The sequence below is a fragment of the Podarcis tiliguerta genome (genome assembly GCF_965153285.1).
Source record: "Podarcis tiliguerta genome assembly, chromosome: 1".
In the NCBI taxonomy this organism is placed as follows: Eukaryota; Metazoa; Chordata; class Lepidosauria; order Squamata; family Lacertidae; genus Podarcis; species Podarcis tiliguerta.
The window spans coordinates 14634682-14659351 of record NC_139534.1 but is presented as its reverse complement, the minus strand read 5'-3'; the positions used below and the strand labels follow the sequence as shown (position 1 = coordinate 14659351).

The window sequence follows — 24670 nt, the reverse complement described above, 5'->3', positions numbered from 1 at the left end:
GCAAGCATGGGTGTAGCCAGGATTTTTGTTAGGGGGGCCAGGCCTTTTGTCGGGGGGGGGGGGTGTCGAAACCTCAGGTAGCCATGCATTTTTAATATTTTTGTTGATCGGGGGGCAGCTGCCCATCCCTGCCCCTCCCCCCACTTGGCTATACCCATGAAGGCAAACCTGGAGTAAGTGTCATGGTTCCTATATTACTCACACAGGTGAGATTCCAGTCAATAGGATCACCAACAGACCTTACCCTGCACGGGAAAATACTTTGGCACCTTTCAGTGCAATCCCTGAAGGGCGGAAATACTACAAAAGGGAATAGGGTGGGTTCTTTTCAATGCTGTTGAGAACATCCACAACTCAAAAAACACTAGAATCCTGGACTTTTGGAGGCTGACATAGTAAAAGCCCTAAGCCTGAAGCTCACATAGTGATTTTGAGACTACAGTACAACAAATTCCAGAAATTTTATCTCTATTTCCCAGTGTTTTAGTCTGAAAGAAAACTATGCGAGCTGCTAGTTTCTAAAGCAGGCCAAGGCAAAACTAAACCTAATGAGTCATGAAATAAAAACTGGATATCACAGATCAATCCATAAGCATTACTCCACTTCATTAATTCCCAATGAACGGGAAGTAGAGAAGCAATTCCTTGCAAAGTGAACACAACAAAATGCAGGTAGAGAAATCTACATACACTTTAAAAATGTTGTCTAAGCCAGCTATGCTAAGGAACAGCTTCTGCTGCTTTTGCAATGCTAGAACATTCATCCTTTAGTGACTACAAATCATGCAGACAAAACATTTTCTCCAACCCTTATCTTCTGTGGAACTACCGACTATGGGATAATTCTAACTGTGTAAACTTTATTTCCGTTCTTAACATTTAAGGATCTCCATAGGATGGTTTCCTGAACCACCCAAATATGCAACGAACATTTGGCCTCAGCCTCACACGTTTCCCCTCTCCTTGCAGTCGCATCAGAAGGAGATTGGAAGCTTTTCTTTCTCATTAACCACAGTTTAGGAGGTCGTCTGAATCCTAAACTGTGGCTAGTTGAGAACTGCAGCTGGAAGCTTGCTTGTTTCCACTAACCATAGTTAAGAAACAGGTTTGAGGGATACAGCAAGCTGCGATTCATCTAAAACGCAACTGAAAGCTTCTGAACTCCTTGTGGCCAGGCCGGAGGAGGAGAAGGAATTAGCTGAGACTCGAAGACATGGATCCCTAATGCAAAGATATAGTGTCATGTTCAAATACAGTGGTACCTTGGGTTAAGTACTTAATTCGTTCCGGAGGTCCGTTCTTAACCTGAAACTGTTCTTAACCTGAAGCACCACTTTAGCTAATGGGGCCTCCTTCTGCCACCGGAGCACGATTTCTGTTCTCATCCTGAAGCAAAGTTCTTAACCCGAGGTACTATTTCTGGGTTAGCGGAGTCCATAACCTGAAGCGTATGTAACCCGAGGTACCACTGTACACCCAATATGTAGTGAGGGAAATGTACACGGCAGGTTTTATCTGGCCACGCTGAACAGGCAAAAATGTGGGCGGTGTAGCACCCACATGCTACTGAAGGGTATTCATTCTGAAGACAATTCATGAGAAGCATTTCAGCTTTCGATCTGAACTCGTCGCAGCACAAATGCACCCTAGTACCAGCTAAATGTCAACATTTTAAGGATATGTCAATGCTACGGAAGGCATCTGCATCAGCGTTATGTTTTGAGAACTTTAAGCTGCGTACATTACTAAGTCAGACAGGTATTTCCTCTAAAGTACAGTGGTACCTCGGGTTACGTACTTAATTCGTTCCGGAGGTCCATTCTTAACCTGAAGCGTATGTAACCCAAGGTACCACTGTAAGTGAAAGAGGAAAACGGCAGGAGTTAATTTTATAGAGAGAAATTGCTACTAAAAGAGCGTAGCTGAAGAGAAAGAAATAATGTGTCCTATAGCAGCAGATCACTTCAGTTTAAAGTCTAGATGTATTTTCCCCCCTTAAAACTAAGCTGACTGCTCCTTTTTTCGGGGTCTTAGGTTACAAAGGTTGTGTTTGTAGAAGAGTTACAGAACAGAAGCACAAATGCCAAGCAAAGGATTGTTTATTTTAGGTGTCATAATTTGGACCAAACACACAAGAGGTCAGCATACACTCTTAGCCAAGCTTAACTGACAAGTTGCCACATTTTTCCTAAGTGAAACATCCTTCTTACACAAACCTAACATTAAACTGCAATGTACACAGTCGAGGGCTACTTGCATCCACAACAATTCCAAACTCACAACTGGGCAGGCCACACCTGCCTTTTCTAGCACGATAATCAGGAGTGCTGACATCCCGCTTCTTCCTAACTTAATTTGCCACCCGCCCTAAAGTCTGGATTGTGTGTGTGAAGCCTAAGTCACACCTTTGTGAAGACAGCTTGTTCAATAAAGAAACTTGATTGGCAGCCTGTTTTTCCGCCTGCTGCCTTGTCAATTGACACAATGAACAGGAATCATGTTAATAAGCATGAATAGTAATGCACATGGTTGACGTGTTGGCTGGCAATATTACTAAGGCACTGAGTCCTGCATATCCAACCAGACTTCTCTCAGTTCCTAAGTGGCAGACAATGGAGGATTTATCTGACATGGCAAGTCACAGAGGGGTAAAAGGTAAAGGACCCCTGGACAGTTACCATATTTTTCGCTCCATAGGACGCACTTTTCCCCCTCCAAAAATTAAGGGGAAATGTGTGTGCGTCCTATGGAGCGAATGCAGGCTCCTTGGCTTCAGCAACAGCAACGCGAAGCCTCCAAAGTGCAGAGGGAGCGCTCCCTCCACGCTCCAGAGGCTTCGCGTTGCTTTCGCTGAAGCCTGGAGAACGAGAGGGGTCGGTGTATACCTGGGACAGAGTTCTTAACCCAAGGTACTACTTCCAGGTTAGCAGAGTCTGTAACCCAAAGTGTTTGTAACCCGAGGTGTTTTTAACCCGAGGTACCACTGTACTTCCTTTTAAAATAGAGGAGGGAAGTGAAGGGAATTATTTGGAATGAGAGAAGTTAGATTACCAGGTTATGTTTAAAGCTTACAACTTACTGCTTGCTTGTGTCACGTTAACATTTAGTGCCAGTATATCAGAAGGCTTGTAAACTAGTTTTCAAGTATTTACTCAGTCACTGCATACCCATACTAGTTTAAAATACTGGAGACACCTTTAAAATATATTTCAGTTGCATTTACTAGACAGTAATCATTAACATACAGGTCTAGGAAAATAAGTGTCTACCCGACAGGTCATTAAAAGGCCACTTCTAGGAAAACAAAGCAATTCAAAATTAGGTCTAAAATTAGGTTTAAAATTAGGGTGGGGGAGGACTGACACAAAACTACATGTTGAAACTCTTTTAATTACATCACACAGAAAAGCAAAACAAAGGGCACCTTGGTAAGGATTTTTCTGAAGTCCAATTCATGCACTTTAGAGCAATGATTCCACATATTATTGGGGTGGTTTTTTTTACAGCTATACAGTGGTACCTCAGGTTACAGATGCTTCAGGTTACAGACGTTTCAGGTTACAGACTCCGCTAACCCAGAAATAGTACCTCGGGTTAAAAACTTTGCTTCAGGATGAGAACAGAAATTGTGCTCTAGCTAGCGGCGGTGCGGTGGCAGCGGGAGGCCCCATTAGCTAAAGTGGTACTTCAGGTTAAGAACAGTTTCAGGTTAAGAACGGACCTCCGGAACGAATTAAGTACTTAACCCAAAGTACCCCTGTACTTCAAGACACAGGCATATTCTGCTTACAGCCAAGATAAACATAAAACACTCAGGCCAGATGACTCTTCTTCAGGGTTCCTCTCCAAACTTTACCTCCTAACCCACTTCTAAATACCTATTTCATATTTCTTACACATCCAAGTATTTCTCATTGCAACAAGTGCATCATCAGAAACGAGGTCTTAGAAAAACTTTAACAGTCATTGTATAATATAATAATAACCAAAGTTTCCTTATACTACAGTGGTGCCCGCAAGACGAATGCCTCGCAAGACGGAAAACCCGCAAGACGAAAGGGTTTTCCGTCTGCAGAGGCACTTCGCAAGACGAATTTCCCTATGGGCTTGCTTCGCAAGACGAAAATGACGAAAAAAAATTTCTGCTCCAAAACCCCTTATTTTGAATCGCTAAGCTGCTAAAAGAATTTTAGCAGCAAAACCGCTAATCTCCCAAGCGTTAAAAAGCCATTTTTAGCCCTTAAAATGTCAATAGCGCTAATAGCGCTACTCCGTCAATGGGCTTGCTTCGCAAGACGAAAAAACCGCAAGACGAAAAGACCCGCGGAACGGATTCTTTTCGTCTTGTGAGGCACCACTGTATTATGAGGAAGACATCACCACCGTCCACTCCTAGCAAGGTGTCTCTCTCAAGATGCCACACCTGAAAAACAATCTTGCTGGTATAAGTAATGAAGCACCCAGCCTTTGGGCCTCCCAACCCAACAATTAGCTGATAAGCAGAGATCACTCTTTTCAGGGACATGCAGAACTTTAAGCGACTGCAGTGGGGGAAGTGATATGAGTGTGTAAACACAGAGTTTTCTTCTTCAGATATAATTACTCATAACTATGTCTACAGCAGGGACGCGGGTGGCACTGTGGGTTAAACCACAGAGCCTAGGACTTGCTGATCAGAAGGTTGGCGGTTCGAATCCCCGTGACGGGGTGAGCTCCCGTTGCTCGATCCCTGCTCCTGCCAACCTAGCAGTTCAAAAGCACGTCAAAGTGCAAGTAGATAAATAGGCACCGTTCCGGCGGGAAGGTAAACGGCGTTTCCATGCACTGCTCTGGTTCGCCAGAAGCGGCTTAGTCACGCTGGCCACATGACCCGGAAGCTGTACGCCGGCTCCCTCGGCCAATAAAGCGAGATGAGCGCGCAACCCCAGAGTCGGTCACGACTGGACCTAATGGTCAGGGGTCCCTTTACCCTTTAGCTTTATGTCTACAGCAAGTAAAATTAGCCAATATTCTCCATTTCAGTCCTTTTCATAGCACCTGACTGGTCAGGGTAAAAAAAATGCATATAGAAAAGTTACTTTTCTGCTACTTAAGAATGTGCCCATAGATTTCACAACAGTTTAGGCTTTACAGAGCTAACAAGCCCTTTGTAGATATTGACTGATCCTATCAGTAACTGAACTAGCACAACCTGGGTCAAAAGTGACCAGGAGCCCAGAGTAAGGAAGCACTTTGCAAAATTCAGCCAAAGTACACCAAATGCCTCTACAAGTGGTCCACATTTATAGTTACCCTTAACTATATACACTATATACTATATATTATATACTAACTATATACAGATTAATATATGAGCTGATACACCTTCCAAGAACACTCTGCAAAATTCCCCTTCATTAGACATAAACTTTTGAAAAAAGAAATAAAAAGCCACACTGGTCCATCTCTTGCATGTGTTTACAAGAAAAATGTCAGTTAAACATGTACACTACTAGGAACAAACTAGGTCACGCTTCAAACTGCTCCACTTCAAATCACTTGATACTTTTTATCACTGCAATGTTAAATAACTGTGGAAATTACAAAATTCTTTTGTCCATCTGACTTCCACCAGTCTTCGTCATCAGCGCCAAATAAGAAGGTGAAAGTTTTTTGTTTTTTTTAAAGAAAGGGGTCAGATTAACTTCACCCAAGCCAAGAAAACAGGATAGATGTTCAGACCCAGAGTTAGAAAACAGTTGCTCTATCCAGAGCAAAGGCAGAGAATAACATGCCAGGGGGAATCAAATCAAGCAACGCTAGCACAATTAATGGCATCGTGCCATGCAAATAAGGCTGGATAATTGCCTAAGGAAGCAAAAGCAGCATACCTGTGACAAATCACATCAGAAGCTTCCTGCTACTATCAGTAGAGCCGGCAATTCTATATGCTCTTAACTTCAGCCAAACAGCTAAGAGATTTCCTGTCTACCACTAATCTCAAAACTATTCCATGGGACAGCAAGCACTGAGCAAGCTGCTGTTTATGCAGACATGTGAGCAGGAGGTAAAGGATGGTGAGAGAAAACTGGTCCTTAGACAGGCAAGTCATGGGGCCAGGTGAAAACCTTTGGATGTCTCATGCCACCTAAGAAATACAGAGCTGGTAGGCGCAACATTGCCTTCTGGCCAGTTCTACTGTCGAATGCAGGTGGCACTGTGGTCTAAACCACTGAGCCTCTTGGGCTTGCCGATCAGAAGGTTGGCGGTTCGAATCCCCACAACAGAGTGAGCTCCCGTTGCTCTGTCCTAGCTCCTGCCAAAACAGTCCGAAAGCACACCAGTGCAAGTAGATAAATAGGTACCACTGCGGCAGGAAGGTAAACAGCATTTCAGTGTGTTCTCGTTTCTGTCACAGTGTTCTGTTGCGCCAGAAGTGGTTTAGTCATGCTGGCCGCATGGCCCGGAAAGCTGTCTGTGGACAAACACCAGTTCCCTCAGCCTGAAAGCAAGATGAGCGCCCCAACTCCATAGTTGCCTTTGACTGGACTTAACCGTCCGGGGGTCCTTTACCTTTTTACCTTTACTGGGGGTAAGAGGAAGTCGGCTTCACTATGGTGGAGCAGAGACTAATCAGGATGGATTTTGATGAGTCAAGAGCCATAGCAACCTTACAACAGCTTTCATTCCCAAGACTGCAGTGATCTTGCCAACAGACACATGGCATGACTGATATCCCAGCAGCTACAAATATGCTTGTGGTTTAGAATCTGAAAGAATAGCAGAAATAACCAGGGGACATTGAGTTCCATTCACTTGTTCAATCGCCTTGTTGGCATCCATCTGTCTTGAGAGACAATGGAGTGTGCCTCCGGGGGTGAAGACATTAGCAGCACCAAAGTGACCACCCTGGGGCACAAGCAGTGTGTATGGAGGCCCTGGGCTGCCCCTAGACAACAAGATCCACCTCCCACCCCTCGGCCTCATTGATGTGGTCCAAAGGAAAGCAGAGCAATACGTTTGGCACCAGCTTGGGTCCAGGAGTTGCTGGAAGGAGGCATACAAGATGCCATGCAACCCTACACACTCTGGATTTGTGTAGGGTTTACTCCTTGGCCTTTTCTTCTCCTGAAGATATCCTGCAAGGCAGTGGAGGTTTAGGATCAGAGGTCCTGTGAATGTGAAGACAGGCAATTGAGTGGATGAGTAGGTCGAACGGTCAAGAGAGCAGTTTCCGCATGTGCTGTAGAGGGAAGTGAGGGATAAATGGGGCTCGTCAGCCTGGGAAAATAGCCCATTCAGGAGAAGGTTCCATCACCCATAGCTCCACTTAACATCTTAATCACATGAAGGTGTCTCTATGAATAGGAGAGGTTGTGCTGGCCCCATCCCCACTGCCTACACACTGAGTGCCAATATATGTGTAGGAGAAGCCTAGGCACATTGAGCTCAGGGCACATAGCCTTCCACAGTACAGTGGTACCTCGAGTTTAAACGCCTCAGGTTACAAAGCTTCAGGTTACAAACTCCGCTAACCTGGAAGAGTTACCTTGAGTTGAGAACTTTGCCCCAGGATGAGAACGGATGAGCAAGAGGCTCCATTAGCGAAAGCACGTCTCTAGTTAAGAACAGTTTCAGGTTAAGAACGGACCTCTGGAACGAATTAAGTTTTGCACTACAAGCATAGGCTCCCCCTGTGCAATGTCCATGGTCAACACAGAGATGTTACAGGCAGAAACGTTATGTGATGGTGGGAGCACAGCAACTGGTCCCTGGTAATCATGGGAGAGATCCTTCCATGCAACGAAGGCGACTTCTATCTCTCCATAACAAAACAGTCATGTGACTTGGCCATACCAAAGTACGATTACGGAGCTCTTCATCGGAACTGCAAATTCAGAAAGGACTTAAAAACAAAGGAATTGCTGAACTCCTATGACTTCAAATGTAACGTGAGTTGTTGTTTTTTTAAAAAAAAACCCCGATTGTACCTAGACAACTTACAAGGATAGAATTCATTTTTCCACCTAATATTTCAGAAGTTGCAACTACTCTTCGAGTTTTTTTATGCATATCAGTTTCAAATTAGGGTAATAAACTGGCTAGATAAGACAAACATGAAAGTGTGATACCCATCAAAGTGTGATTTTTTTAAAAAAATAATCTTCAAAAGAAGGGAGACATCCTGTGGATTAAATTCTAGTTTACATCTTCCAGTTTTGTCATTTATATTCTTAAGCAAAAAATAAAATAAAAATCTGGCGCTATTATTGACTGCTGTTGAAGAAATATGATATTTGAAAGGGGTATAAGGAGATTCTTTCCCCTTGATGCTCAGAAATGTGATGATCTCAGAGGACCTTGTTGAAAACAGACCCTCCACACTATCCTATATTCTTCCAGCCTTTTGCAAATATCTAGTGGGAAACGTAATTACTTCAGTCATGTCTCAAATGCCTATTTTTTAATTACTTATTTCTGCTGTGTGTTATTCTTATCTCCAAGTAAATGAGGCATCTCGGTTCAGATCCTAGCTAACCCTGAACTTGGGGGATTTAGACTAAAGTTTTCCTACCAATGATTGCTTCCAATTATCTGAAAATCTAGGCAACATAGGTTTCAGTGCAGTTATGCATACTTTTTTCTGGCTGTCCTTGTTACCCCAGGTTGCAAGTTTTCATAATGCTTCAAAGCTGTCGCATTACTGAGATCAGAAGAGGGAAAATACATCTCTGCTTCTCAAGCTGTTGGTGGAATTTAATACCATTGGCCACAGCATCTTCCTGGGCTGGCTCTGTAAGATGGTTATCAGGGATGCTCAACATAAAAAAAACTAAGGTGGCCACTGGTCACATCACCTCCTGGCAAATAGAAGGGGAAGAAATGGAGGCAGTGAGAGATTTTACTTTCTTGGGATCCATGATCACTGCGGATGGTGAGAGCAGCCACGAAATTAAAAGACGCCTGCTTCCTGGGAGAAAAGCAATGACAAACCTAGACAGCATCTTAAAAAGCAGAGCCATCACCTTGCCAACAAAGGTACATATAGTTAAAGCTATGGTTTTCCCAGTATGTATGGAAGTGAGAGCTGGACCATAAAGAAGGCAGATCGCTGAAGAATTGATGCTTTTGAATTATGGTGCTGGAGGAGACTCTTGAGAGTCCCATGGACTGCAAGAAGATCACGCCTATCCATTCTGAAGGAAATCAGCCCTGAGTTCTCACTGGAAGGACAGATCGTGAAGCCGAGGTTCTAATACTTTGGCCACCTCATGAGAAGAGAAGACTCCCTGGAAAAGACCCTGATGTTGGGAAAGATGGAGGGCACAAGGAGAAGGGGACGACAGAGGACGAGATGGTAGGACAGTGTTCTTAAAGCTACCAACATGAGTCTGACCAAACTGCGGGAGGCAGTGGAAGACAGGAGTGCCTGGCGTGCTCTGGTCCATGGGGTCACGAAGAGTCGGACACAACTAAACAACAATATTTTACACACTATTCCTGTTCCTCCTTGCAGGGCCATGTCTAGATAGTAGCACTGATAGATTGTGTCTTAGCTCCATAATCCTTGTGCTTCAACCTTGCTGTGGGGGAATCCCTTGCAATGACCGCAGCAGCGCCTGGAGACAATCAATCAGGTTGTCTATCCACAGCAGTGACCAGAGGAGGAATGACCACAGTGAGGAGCACAGAAAGAAAAAACACCATGGTATACCTGCATCAGCACAACCAGACACCTTCATATGCCCCAACTGTAACAAAACACGCCTCTCCTGTGTTGGTCTCTGCAGCCACAGCAGGAGCTGTCATTCTCCAATGGTCTGACTTCAGCCCTGAAGGCGCATTCTTCCATTGGCTCCCAAAAAAGATGGAGGGCAGCTGGGGGCCTGAGTCAGATACCAATGCTACTTAAACATTTGTACAAAGACGTTGGGAGTGGCCCTTAGGAATTTTGGAGCAACTGGAGCAGTATGCTGATGAGCTGATGAAACACAGCTTTATTTCAGCCTAACCTCCGAGTCAGGAGAGGCAGAGTACGGTTTGGAATATTGTCTGGGTGAAGTTGCAGAATGGATGCAAGCTAATAGGTTGAGTGTGAACCCTGAGAAGAAGGGTGGGTACCCAGAAGAATGGTTGTTTGCCTGTTTCAGATGGTGGTAAAGGTAAAGGTAAAGGGACCCCTGACCATTAGGTCCAGTCACAGACAACTCTGGGGTTGCGGCGCTCATCTCGCTTTATAAGCCGAGGGAGCTGGCATTTGTTCGCAGACAGCTTCCAGGTCATGTGGCCAGCATGACTAAGCTGCTTCTGGCAAACCAGAGCAGCGCACAGAAATACAGTTTACCTTTCCACAGGAGCGGTACCTATTTATCTTCTTGCACTTTGTGCTTTCAAACTGCTAGGTTGGCAGGAGCAGGGACCGAGCAACGGGATGGTGTTTCAGATGGTGTTACTCTTCTAAGAATAGGTTCAATTTGGGGAGGTTTGGCAGGGGGAGTACTCCTGGAACTATCTACTTCACTTGAGGCTCAAGCAGTGCTCAAAATCAGGTAGGCACCAAGCACATTTTGCACCTGGCTTTCGACCAGTTGTGGCCAGGAGAAGACACCATTAGGAAAGAGGTCGGAATAGGTCAATATATATGTGGACTGTCCCTGGATCAAGTAAGTTTTCTTCTCTAAGTTCTTGAGAGCCAGTGTGGTGTAGTGGTTAAGAGCAGTAGTCTTGTAATCTGGGGAACCGGGTTCGCGTCTCCGCTCCTCCACATGCAGCCGCTGAGTGACCTTGGGCCAGTCACACTTCTCTGAAGTCTCTCAGCCCCACTCACCTCACAGAGTGTTTGTTGTGGGGGAGGAAGGGAAAGGAGAATGTTAGCCGCTTTGAGACTCCTTAAAGGGAGTGAAAGGCGGGATATCAAATCCAAACTCTTCTTCTTCTTCAAAGTGCTTAACTGAGCTCAGATGAACTAGCCAGATGTTTAACTGAGAATCAAGCACAGTCAGTCCATAATTTGAAAAATAAGACTTTAGGGCCATCGTGCCCCAAAATGGCAACTAGATATTCCATTTTGGCAACTGCAACCTTGGTTTTTTAAGGAGCCATTTAAAAGGTAAAGGACCCCTGACAATTAAGTCCAGTCAAAGTCGACTCTGGGGTTGCGGCGCTCATCTCGCTTTACAGGCCAAGGGAGCTGGCGTTTGTCTGCAGACAATTTTTGCGGGTCATGTGGCCAGTATAACTAAGCCACTTCTGGTGCAATGTAACACCAAAACCAAAGCAGCGCACAGAAAAGCCATTTACCTTCCCACCAGAGCGGTACCTATTTATCTACTTGCACTTTTTGGCATGCTTTTGAACTGCTAGGTTGGCAGGAGCTGGGACCGAGCAACGGGAGCTCATCCCATTGTGGGGATTCGAACTGCCGACCTTCTGATCGGCAAGTCCAAGAGGCTCAGTGGTTTAGACCACAGCACCACCCACATCCCTATGGAGCCATTTGGCACCTAGCTTATATATCTGCATTTCTAACACTCGTCAAAAAGCCTCAGTGGCTAGGAGTGCCTTCTACCAACTATGGCTGGTGTGCAAGCTGTGGCTTTTCTTAGGCAGGAATAGCCTGGCCATAGTAATTCATGCATTGGTAACTTCAAGACTTGATTACTGCAGTGCACTCTATGAGAGGCTACCCTTGCACTTGGTCTGGAGCTCCAGCTGAGGCAAAATGCTGAAGCCAGACTGTTGATGGGAACAGACAACCGGCAGCACATAACATATGAGCAGTCAGTACAACCATTAAGCACTGGTGTTATCGGGACAAAGCTCAAGCGTGGTTCTGATAAAGCCACTTCTGAGCTGCAGAGGAGGTGGGGTTGCGGGCTTCACGCCCTCCCCGCAAGACTGGGGAAATCCTCAGACGCGTCATGTCCCTTGCCAGCCAATCGACTGGCCCAGAAGGCGTGGCCTGCCCTATTTAGGGCCGGCACAGCAGAGGATTTCCCTCTTTCTTCGCTCCAGCTGCTCAGGTTTCCCATCCCTCCCATGCTTTAGGTTTTGCTCTTTGACATTGCTATGGACTTTGTTTGGTTGCCATCAAGGGGCCTGGTAGGAATTTTTTCCACTTGGCAAATTGGCACCAGCCATTTGGTTTTTCGTCTACCTTGTAGCAAATCGTCACAACTTCCTTGGCATTGGGGGTTAGGCATTGGTAGGGGTATTGTTATGCAGATGAGGGGGGGGAGGGAGCGCCATCACCTTCCCCCATAACTAAGGGTAGTCCGGTAAAGGATTCCGGGGGGCGTTGCCCTGTCTGAAGCCTATGGAGGTGAGGGCCTAAGGCACGCCCCCGAGCGGTGACCCCAGGGGAGCTCCTAGTTGATGTGCATCAGCAGGACTCCCCCTACTGGCGGTTAACCGTTGCCGGTCTTCAAGCAATCAGGCTGAAGCCAGTTAGTCGATATGACCAATGCCTAAGCCAATACCGCTCAATTCCTGTAATCAATAAAGTTGGGCCCTTCCCCCCCCCATTAACCTTTATTTCCGAGGGGGAGGTGGGAACTCACCACGCAATGCCAAGGTTGCAGGTTCGATCCCCATATGGGACAGCTGCATATTCCTGCATTGCAGGGGGTTGGACTAGATGATCCTCCGTGTCCCTTCCAACTCTACAATTCTATGATTAATTTACATGGACCACAACAACCTGGGTTTAGGAGACTTTAAGGACTGCCTGATCCATTATACCCCCTGCCCAGTTACTGAGACCTTGGTTAGTTCATCACATCACTGAAGAGAGAAGTGAAGTACACTGCAAAAAAACCCAAAACACCCCACCCTGGAAATCCAACATAAAACAAAAAATGCATAGCTAGAATTCGGAAGTGTGTCCTTGTCTACCTAGAAATGGTTTCCTTTGTGATAAGCGTTTCATTTAGATGGCTCCGATGCAATTTCAGTTTAATGACTCTAATGCAATTTAACCACAGTACATTAAGCTCATGCCTGATCCCTCTCCCTAAGCAATAAATGTCACCAAAATATGAATTGTTTTCACACTGTTACTGCAACAGTGCTTAAAGACTATGATCTGAGGGTGAGACCTTGAGATGGATAACATAAAACCACCCTGGAACTGTGTCATGAGCCAGTTGGCATCAGGTAAATTTGCAAAAGCACAATTGATGCAACCAATGACAAACGGAAATGCAGCTTGTTTAAGGTCACTGTTCAATACTCTGCTTTGAGATTCTGGGTCATATCTTTCTTTTACAGCTCTGTATTCTTCATGCATTATATTTCAAAAAGAATCATACAAGCACAGGGTTATCTGCAGCCCCACATGATTCCTGCACGGTAAAATATGAGGACTCCTATAATTGCCAAAAGAAACTTAGCACTACAAGTGCAGGGGGGGGAGGAGTTTCTATACAGAACCGAAGAGAAACAATTCTGGCTAAAGAATGCATGAAACAACAACGCTCTGCACATTCCATCGAAGTGTTCAAGTCTCCTTTACACCACTTATGTAACACAAAAACTCCTAAAATAAATACCTCCCTTTTTTCCAGGGAAGTTATTTCAGTTACACTGAGAAATTCAAGGAAGAGTAAGATAAGGGTAGTAAGTCAAATTTTCACATACAGGCAAACCCAACCCACCCCCACCCCCAATTTACATGTGTTCAATATGTGCATGACTCTGTGCGCACACACACTGCTCCAAACCCAAAAGCGACCGGAAAACATCACAAAAAGGAACAGGGCAGGGATGGAACAGGGACTTTTCCAATGGTGTTTCAAATGTATGCAATTTCACTAAAAACACGGTGCCTTGTAATGTAACCCCTGCATAAATGGGGGGGTTGTGTGTACAGCAATTAATAAAACAGCCATAGCAACATACGCATTGTTAGCACCGCTAACGTAGTAGTTTCTTTTGTCAAAGACTAACATACAGCACTGAAATTATTAATATTATTGGCATAGAATGAAGTCAAGTACAGTGGTACCTCGGGTTACATACGCTTCAGGTTACATACGCTTCAGGTTACAGACTCCGCTAACCCAGAAATATTACCTCGGGTTAAGAACTCTGCTTCAGGATGAGAACAGAAATCGTGCGGCGGCGGCACAGCGGCAGCAGCAGGCCCCATTAGCTAAAGTGGTACCTCAGATTAAGAACAGTTTCCGGTTAAGAACAGACCTCCAGAACAAATTAAGTACTTAACCAGAGGTACCACTGTATACATGGACAACCAAACAAGAATACCCCACGTTGGAACTAAAAGTATCCTGCCCAGGAAGTTTTCTGTGAGCATCAGCTTATTAACTGCTCTACCATCAGAGACCAATTTGGGGAAAACCTCTCCTTTGAAACAGGATTTGACAAAGCAATGATTCACGTAATGGAGGGCTGGTCACCTAGAGCCTTGTTAGATTCACAGACAATGTTAGTCTGGCATATGGAGAGAAAGGATCATGACTCGAACAGTTCACCTGTCTGACTTTGCAATTTTGTGGGAACAAGAAATTGTTTCATAGTTTCAGAAGGAAGTGATTCTAGAATTGCTAAGCAAGGGTGGTAGGGGGCATGAAAGTCACCTAGGCCAAAGTGTGGTTCCCAGGATCCCAACATTCCCAAAACATTAACAATAAAATAAGCCGAGAGAAGGAATATCAGGGTGCATCATGACTAAGATGCTTGTGGAGTAAGGAATTAAAATTAGCATACATGCCCAAATGGCTGAAGTAAATGACTAAATGATTGGGGGGGGTTTCAGATGAGTAGCTCACTATTGCATTTTGCAGAAACATAAAACGTTGCAGAGTAATTACCAGTGTTAAATACAAAGGATGGGAGATGTGTGCACCAACTCACTTCTAAAACTGCAGGAATTTACAAGTTCCACCTCCACATCTTTTGAGGAACTCGTAAGCTGAGTAACTTTCTTGGAAATGGATCAAAACTCTAGCAAGAAGAAAATTAGGTAATACTGGTGGCCACCCACATATTGTTGCATTTGTGTGTTTTTCTAATGTAATTATTTCTGAATTATTAAAGAACAGCCATTGATTTATGCCATAAATGTTATGGCTTTCACTGTCAAGCAGGTTTTAGTCCTTACTGAAAGCTCTGTAGGTATGCTACCCTCATGTTGTGTATGTCACTTTAATTCAAGGACTTTCCAAATCAAAGGCAGGGCTTTAATGGGACACTGGAGCCAGCATCCCAGAGCAAATAATCAATAACATTTAGTAAAACACTGCATCCACAAGGGTTATTTGAGAAGGCAAAGGAAATATGGTGCACATCTCAGTTCAAACTGTTATATTTCTTTAGCCCCATTATTTGCACTGATAAAATACACTTCAGCTCATTCATCAATAAAGTGCTTGCGAATACAGAAATGAATTCTACGTATTTTAAAACATTAGCTCTGATCCCCAACAGTGGCGTAGCGTGGGTTGTCAGCACCCGGGGCAAGGCAAGTAATTTGCGCCCCCTAACCCGTGGATTTTAGCACTGATTTTAGCACTGCGAGTGCGAGCGCCCCCCCCCCCAGATGTTGCGCCCGGTGCGGCCGGCCCCCCCTACACCCCCCACGCTACGCCACTGGTCCCCAACTCTAAAATATTGAAGCACATCCTTAAACACCAGGCTTCAATATAAGCTTGTAGACAAGACATTCATGACAGATGGAGTCAAATTGTGCATGGAGATGACACACTTGAGTTAATCTAAGCCCTTTTAATAATTGATCTTCTCTAGAATATCATTTACATTTCACATCTTCCCTTATGGTTTAGATACCAAAAGTTCCTGTTTTCTTGAAAATTCACAACCCTTTTTCTATAAATACAGCTGCCATGCAATTACTCATCCCATTTGCTCTTCAATAGAGAAATGACAACCAGCACTGACAATGATTTCAGCCTAGCCCGTTCAGACCATCTGTTAAAAGTCAACCCCCTAGTGCTTGCAAGACCAACACCAGACTACACGTTTTTAAACTGAACAGCTACTGGGTTGTGGATCCAGTTTGGGCAAACCCCAAATCCCACACCAAAGCAAGATGCTTAAGACCTCTTCCAAAGCGAAGCACTCTAAAGCAAAGTGGGCTGGCTGCGAAACTTTCTGCATATATTGGAGCAGCTATCAAAGCCCCAATGAATGCCACCAGAGCAGTCATGCCGTCAGCTTTTACAGCTGTTCCTATATACCGGGAGTAAAGGTAAAAGGTAAATGACCCCTGGACAGTTGAGTCCAGTCAAAGGTGACTATGGGGCACGGCACTCATCTCGCTTTCAAACCAAAGGAGCCAGCGTTTGTCCACAGACAGCTTTCCAGGTCATGCAGCCAGAATGACTAAACAGCTTCGGGCGCAGCAGAACACAATGACGGAGGCCAGAGTGCATGGAAATGCTGTTTACCTTCTTGCCACAGCAGTACCTACTTATCTACTTGCACTGGTATGCTTTTGAACTGCTAGGTTGTTCAAAAGGCTCAGTGGTTTAGACCACAGTGCCACCCACGTGCCCTATAATGAAGAACCTTTGGCCCACCAGCCAGGGGGGACCAATTTGGCCCAGCAAACCATTTTCCCCAACCCATGCCCACCAATCAGCTAATACCACTCCAATAGATGCCCAGCTCCACCAGTTCCCCAAAGAAGCAGAATTTAGCCCCCTTCTCATCCGTTGATGAGAAAGGGGTGTAGTATAATCCTGCTCAGTTTGGCTGGGAACTGGCGTTTAGCCCCCTCAGCTGATGAGGGGGTGGCTTAAATCATGCTCAAATGGTTCCAGAGAGCAGAACTGAAGTCTCCACTCATCAGCTGATGAATGGCGTTCAATCCTGCTTGGTGATACTTCATCAGCTTGTTCCCTGTGGGGAGCGCGCTGTTGAAGCAAACTCCTGGAAAGAGGAGGATTCAAGTCTCTGCTCATCAACTGGTTACTGTCTCCCCCTCACTCCAACAAGTCAACTATGACAGGCAAGTCCCCTAGGGCTGGGTGATATAGCAATGTATCATCCGAAACTAGTTTGAAGTCCATATTGTGATATCGGTTTCATAATTTTTGACCTGGCAATATATTGTGAGTCACTATGCGTGTGCGCTACGCAAAAATCACAATGTGGGAATACCCATGAAGCCAGCCAATGCCTCTACATAGCTCCATACTTAGTTCAGACACTGTGATATATCAATATATTGCAATGATTAGCTGGTGATATATCACAATGTTGAAAACCAGATATCGCCCAGCACTACTGCCCATCAGTCGTCTGAGCTGCCATTTTGCTACATGTTACTATAGATTCCTCATTTCCCCACTCTGCATATCAGTCTAGTCCAACCGCCTACAATTCAGGAATATGCAGGTATCCCATATGAGGATCGAACCTGCAACCTTGGCATTATCAGCACCATGCTCTAACCAACTGAGCTATGTTCACATATGTTCACAGGATGATGGTGTCCCAAAGCAGAGTACTTTGAGCACCCAACCAGGGGCCAAGATCACTTCTGAATAACCACTATCCTGATAGCCTATATTGGAGGACAACCTGTTACTGTCCAGATGGTGTTGTACAACTCCCATAATAATCCCTGGCCATTGGTCATGCTGGATGAGGCTGATAGGAGAATCCAACATCATCTAGTGGGCCCCAGCTTCCCCACTCCTGGAAGAGTTCATCAACTAGAAGGTGGTTGGTTCTTCTCCCCCACCTCCCAATTCATGCTCCAGTGTGTGACAAATTCCAAATGCACACAGGTATACAGGCTGATAGGCTAGTAACCTCTGTGGGCTTATTTGCAAGCCTGCCTTGATGATTTCAACACTAGTATGAGAGGTAGAGAAAAATCCTTTGGAAAAAGTACTCTAGGACAATGTCACCTATTGTGCAACTGATTAACTCAGCAATTATTTCCATATGATTTTCCCACTCAGGCACTCCCTTAAGCACGAGCCACCTTTTCTCGAGTAAGGAACATAGTTATAACTCTGATAATGGACCATGCAAAGAAATTTACTCTGAATGGCAACTTGTCTCCTTTATGAAAAGGGGAGGGGGTATAAATAAAGCCAGAAATGCAACAAGACTTGTTTTTCCTTCTTTATTTGCTTTCCTAAATAACTGAAAGCTTGAACAGCTGCAATATATGTTGAAAAAAGTTCGGGTTTTTTTCCTATCACCACTGCATCTCCATGGCAGAAAAAAGCTTCACTTGTTGATTTTCTGTTTCCTCTACAGCTGTTTTAAGGCACAAAGCCTCTGTTCATATATAAGGTGACAATTGTAGTAAACGCAAGAAGAGAGGCAGAGCAGCAGCTTGCCTCTACTCAATGCCATCTTGCAGCTTTGCTGCTAAGCAGAGAACTTGTTGCAGCTAAAAATTTCTACCTCTGGATTCTTAAACAAAAGGAACAGTCCCCCACTCTGCCTCAACAAGGCACAGATGTCCAAAGCTTGGGACAAAAGGTCTCTAAAGACAAAGAGTTACATGGGCACCCTAGTGGCTCCAGGGCTTAAACACACTGAAATCTACAGTCACAGAATCTGGTTTCAATCCCTCTGCAGGCGCCACACATACATGAAGGACAGAAAGGCGCTCTCTCTCGCATCCAGTCCTTGAGACTAAACAAAGACCAGGCAGGGAAGAGAAGAGATGCAGGAGGAGAGAACCGATTTCACAAGAGGGGATACAAACGCCCCCATCCAACTTCACCGGAGAAAACCAAACGCGTGGCTTTAAACTTTTAGTCCCCCTCTGCTCCTAGAAAACGCTGCGCCCTGGCAACATGTTTCCAAGAGTTCCTTTCGAAATCAAACTCAAGAAGGGGGAGGGAGGCGAAAGGCTAAAAGTGGGTGTGTAATGACCTAGTCGAATTCCATTTAGACCTACTTCCCAGGTGCCCGGTCCCAAAGAAGCGCAGATCCGGATCACAGACCAGCAGCCACACACAGAGCAACTCAACAAATCCTGGTTTCTCTGCTCATCCCCCGACGGAGCCAAAGTAGCCTCCCTATCCTAACGCTGCCTCCATGCCCAAACCCTCCAAAACCCGTGTTCCCAAATCTCACACAAACCCAAAACAAGCCTTTCCCTAATCTCCGACGACCCCCCTCCCCACCCTATTCCAACCTTCAGTCTCCAAACCCCGATTCCCCATTTTTTTTCCCTTAACCCCCATTCTTCGAGACCCACGGGATGGGCTTTTTTTTTAAAAAAGGGTCCTTCCCATCCCAAGCCAGACCAACCGAGCTCCCTTAATTCATCCATCCCCCCTCGCCGCTTCCCAAGTCGCCTCTCTCCCCTTCCCTCTCAGCCTCCCTTAAGCAACACGAGCTTCCCATTCTCCTGCCCTCACGTCGGGGGGAAATGCGCCCTTTTGATCTCCAAACCAGACCCTCCCCAAGCCAGCCCTTCGCTACCCAGAGCGGGGGGTGGGGGTGGTCGGTGGATGGGGGGGGGGGTCGCACTGCCTCTCCAAAAGCCCCTGGCCCAGCAACACTGGACCAGCACCCTACCCAAGTCCCTTTCCAAAGCCCCCCCCCCTTTCCAATCCCCTTCCAAACTCAGCCCCGCGCGCCCGCCCACCCCGCGCGCCCCTAAAGCGGAGGGGCACCTGGAGGCGCGCGATCCAGCAGCAGCAGCGCCCGAGGGGGCGGGCAGGAGGGTGCCCCCCCCGAAAGCAGCTCCGCGGGGAGTTCCACGGGCGCCTCTTGGCGTACCTTTCCCCCCTCTTGATCCGACGGGAGCAGCTCCAGGCGCTGCGTTCCTCTCGTCCTCTCCGCGGCACGCGCGCCCTCTGCGCCTGGCAGAGAAGCCTCCCTCCGGCGAGAGCGAGAGAGAGAGAAGAGAGAGGTCGTCCCGGCTTCTCCCGCCAGCCAAAGGGAAGCCGCTGCCGAAGCAGCCGGCAGCCAGGGCGGCCACGCCCCTCGGCGGGCAGGAGGGGTGGGCGCTGCGGAGACGCCCGGACCCCGCGCCTCGGCGTCAAAGGCGAACCGGTGGGGAGCGCCGCCCAGCGGCTGAGGCGGGCGCGGGGGGAAGTTTGCATCATTCATTCATTCATTCATTCATTCATCGGACTCCATAGTCCTTGTCACCCGAAGGTTTCTTCTTCTTTTCGTATATAATTTTTATTAAGTTTTCTGTTGCACAGTTTGAAATGCTCATTCCACATCCTTAAGACATCAGTGACTTCCATTCTTCTCTTTCCGTGCTTGGTTTTACAGATCATAAATCCCTGCGTATTTTACAAAAACCATACCATTCAGTATTCCCTTATTGCATCCATCAAAACTTGTTTACACTGTTGAATTTACTGTATCTCAATGCTGCCAGTTTTCAGCTGTACACAATCATTTCCCATATATTCCATAAACGTTTTCCAATCTTCTTCAAACATATGTTCTTCTTGTTCTCTGATTCTATATGTTTAAGTCTGCGAGGTGTGCATATTCTGTCAACACCCAAAGGTTTCCATGCGACTTAGAATCATAGCATCGTACAGCTGGAAGGGATCCCCAGGGTCATCTAGTCTAACCCCCTGCAATGCAGAAATCTCAACTAAATCATGCATGACAGCTGGCCATCCAACCTCTGCTTAAAATCCTCCAGGGAAGGAGATTGCTCAACCTCCCGAGGGGAACCGTTCCACTGTCCAACAGCTCTTACCCTCAGAAAGTATTTCCTGATGTTTAGTTGGAATCTCCTTTCTTGTAACTTAAAGCTGTTGATTCGAGTCCTGCCCTCCAGAGCACACATACATACACATACACAAACACACACATACTATAATATGGCATCTGCCTCTAAATTTCCTCATGCTGGGAGATGCCGAGGCTCAGGAAACACAGCCGTTTACATTCAGGAGTCCTGCTCACATAATCTCATTAGTAGTTTCTCAATAGGTCATGAGAGGAAATGCACTCTGCACCTGCTCAGAGGTGCTCTCACCTCTTCATCCTTCCCGCATTTTGCCCAGACACCTGGGCCCACAGCTGCAAACTTTAATAAAATATTGTGGGGAGCCCAGGTAAGCCCAACCCCTGCATAACTGTTCACAATATGTGGCACGCGCCCATTGGAATCTCAATGCTGATCAACTGGGGGGTGGGGGCAGCTACCTCAGATATTTTATTTTGGGGGCCGAAGGGACCTTGGCCCCTAGGAGTTGGCTGCTATGCCGGGGCTGAACCCTTTGCCCGGACAAATTTAAGCCTTCTCTAAAGAGAGGAAATCTCAGGAAACTCACAATAAGATTGTAGTCTAGTTTTACAAAGTCCAGGATGGCTGCACTTTTGTTTACAGTGCAGAGGCATACCTAGGCTCCCTTGCACCCTTGGCAAGGAATTATACCAGCACTTCCCTGGGCCCAGGGAGTGTGCAGACCAGCGGGCAGGCTCCTAGCCACTCTGAGCCAAATTGATGAGGCACATTGTGCCCTCCCCACCGGACCTCCATCCGAGGTGGAGGCCAACCTGGCCTACATGTAGGCCCCTGTTCCAGTGTCTATGGGAAAGGCTCCAAAATGTATTTTAAGACACAGTGGCTGCTTCATTGACTGCCGCTCCACAGTCTCAATTCAAATGGCAGCCTCCGAGAGAAGAATTGCACATTTTTTTCTGGCAAGTTGTGTGTTATGTACTGAAGTTCTCACCCTGGGCCAGCAGGGGAATACTGTAGATAGTTTTCACTCAGGTCCACATATGCAAATAAGGGATTGAAAGTGACATTCAGTGATTGGATAGTTACAGAAAATGGTTACTGTTGCGTTGTAGTGGAGTTCTATATAAGCAGGCTGGATGAACCCTTCAGTTCAGTTCTGTTCTCAGTTCTGTTCTGGCCTGAGCTGTTTGAAGAATCGCTGTGTCGTCTAATATGTTCACCCACAACTTAACAGAGGGCATCCAAAAGAACCATGTATTCTGAGATAAAACCTCCGACTAAGGGCTCAGAAGGGGACGTGGGTGGCGCTGTGGGTAAAAGCCTCAGCGCCTAGGGCTTGCCGATCGAAAGGTCAGCGGTTCGAATCCCCGCGGCGGGGTGCGCTCCCGTTGTTCGGTCCCAGCGCCTGCCAACCTAGCAGTTCGAAAGCACTCCCGGGTGCAAGTAGATAAATAGGGACCGCTTACTAGTGGGAAGGTAAACGGCATTTCCGTGTGCGGCTCTGGCTCGCCAGAGCAGCGATGTCACCCTGGCCACGTGACCCGGAAGTGTCTCCGGACAGCGCTGGCCCCTGGCCTCTTTGAGTGAGATGGGCGCACAACCCTAGAGTCTGTCAAGACTGGCCCGTACGGGCAGGGGTACCTTTACCTTTACCTTTAAGGGCTCAGAACACTTGCTTTCCCCTCTGCGTTGGTCTAGTTAACATCTTAAGTGTCTACACTTCCACTATGTACATCCAGCTCTCCTTGCTTTTATCAGATCACCACATTTCTGGATGCTGGCCACCTCAACCTGCACATTGTGTTAAAGAAATGGCCTGTATCTTAGGAATCACACAGGGAGGATCTAGATTAGGACCCCAGCAAGTATAACAGGGTATCCTTTGCTCCTTGACCCACACTGGTGAAAATTGCTCCCACCCAACTATTTATTTATTTAGAAGCATTTCTACCCTGCTTAATGTTTTTAAAATCCCTAGCAGCATACAGAATAAATATAAAAACAAGAAAACAGTACAGTGGTACCTTGGTAGTCGAGCGGCTTGGCTCCTGAACAAATCGGCTCCTGAACGCCGCAAACCCGGAAGTGAGCGTTCCAGTTTGCGAAGGTTTTCTGGAAGCTGAACATCCGACGCGGCTTCTGATTGGGTGCAGGAAGCTCCTGCAGCCAATAGGAAGCTGCAGCGCCTTGTTTTTCAAACTGTTTTGGAAGTCGAACAGACTTCCAGAACGGATTACATTCGAGAACCAAGGTACCACTGTACAATAGAGTAAAACAGCTTGACAAGTAAATATAGGAATTTGGGAATAACCGGTGCCTAGGAAGGCCTGAGCATGAAGGTACATTTTGGCAAGTTGTCTGAAGCGACTGATAGATGATATTTCACCTATGGCAGAGGGAAGGGTATTCCACACTTCAGGAGCAATGACAGAAACTTCCTATTTTCAGGTCACCACCCCATTTTACTCTGTAGGGTGTGGTGCTACAAGTTAAATTTCCCCCATGACCTAAGTGACCTTAGCTCTTAACAATGGTAGGCAGCCTTTTCAGGCAACCTGGTCATTTGTTGTCATTTGCCACAGAAGAGAAGCTAATATTGGTGTGCCACTTTTGTTGTAAAGGTGAGCAAGAGTACTTGTTGACCTGCCCTGAGCATTTTACAGGCGGACGTTTTGGAGACTATCACTTTTAGTTCACCAAGCCTACTCCAATATATTCAGCAGGCAGCCAAAAGGAAATTTTGTTCTGAAAACGGAATGCCTCATGCACATGGAGGGAAATTTTGTGAATAAAATCTACGACCCTGGCTGACAAATACACCTCTATTGTAGCACTTCCAGCAAATCCACTCCTCCCTTACACGGGCATCGGGGCAACATCCCATAACATTCTGAAGCATGCTGGAAGGCTGCCACTGTTTTTTATGGGCAGCAGTGCCATGCCTTGAACAGCTGCCAACAGGCAGTAATAATTAAAGGGTGGCACTTTGGTGGCAAGAAGATGGAAGTTTCAGCAAGGAGAACCCCAGCTTCTTGAACTGATTCCTGCCTGCTATATAGCTTGTTCAGAGCAAAAAACTGCTGGTTCCTGCGTTAATGCTGCAACTCTGTGTGGGTCCAACCACAAGGTCTTGTGGTATTAGGCAAATCTAAGCATGTTTATTTCAACAGCTAGAGGCTTGCCTAACTTTGCATAGGATTGGGCTATAAAGTACAGTGGTACCTCTGGTTATGTACTTAATTCATTCTGGAGGTCCGTTCTTAACCTGAAACTGTTCTTAACCTGAAGCACCACTTTAGCTAATGGGGCCTCCCGCCGCTGCCATGCGATTTCTGTTCTCATCCTGAAGCAAAGTTCTTAACCCGAGGTACTATTTCTGGGTTAGCGGAGTCTGTAACCTGAAGCGTATGTAAGCTGAAGCGTATATAACCCAAGGTACCACTGTAGCAATATCTATTGTTATAGATTTGGATGGAATCCTCCTAAACCCTAGAAATTAATAAATGGTAGGATTTTGATTATTTGGAATGTGAAGGGAGAAATACAAGCTCCAGAGGAATTCCTAAACTAACTTATGCAAAACGACCTGGCTAAACTAGGCCCATCAAGAAGGAATACAGGGCCATTGAGAGTCACTGGCAATGAAAGAGAATTGTCCTCCTTCTGGCCCTGAGGTGTAAACAGAGATTGGGGGTTGGGCGCATGAGGGGACAGGAAAAGAGAGTTTTTAGCAGGGTGTTCTGGGAAGAAGGGGGAAGAAGAAAGAATGGGATCCATCTTGGGCAGACCAGCTGAAGGCTGGCTGGGAGAGATGCCTTGGACTCCACGGCTGCACTGCTGTGGGGGACAAGCCCTTCTTGAAATAACCATGCTGTAAGATCTGGACTCCCTCCATGCAGACTAAAGGTGTAAATAGGTGAATAAACCATATTCCTTAAACCTACAACAGTCTCTGCTGTGTCTCAATTCTCCAAAGGAACCCAGATCCTGACTGAAATCCCTTGGAACCTTTGC

General features: G+C 46.2%; 1 protein-coding gene across 5 annotated transcripts in view; it reads right to left on the bottom strand.

Annotated features, from left to right (window-relative positions):
- Positions 1-19954, bottom strand: part of MYO1B (myosin IB) — a 140860-nt gene extending 120906 nt beyond the window's left edge. For 2 of the 5 annotated variants that reach the window (XM_083406583.1, XM_083406586.1), the window contains exon 1: positions 19717-19923. The gene's annotated coding sequence lies outside the window, so the exon portion shown is untranslated. Of the gene's footprint in view, positions 1-19610 lie in introns of all 5 variants that reach the window. The other 3 variants (XM_083406587.1, XM_083406588.1, XM_083406584.1) reach the window with 3 other exon arrangements.
- Between the last annotated feature and the right edge of the window lie 4716 nt (positions 19955-24670).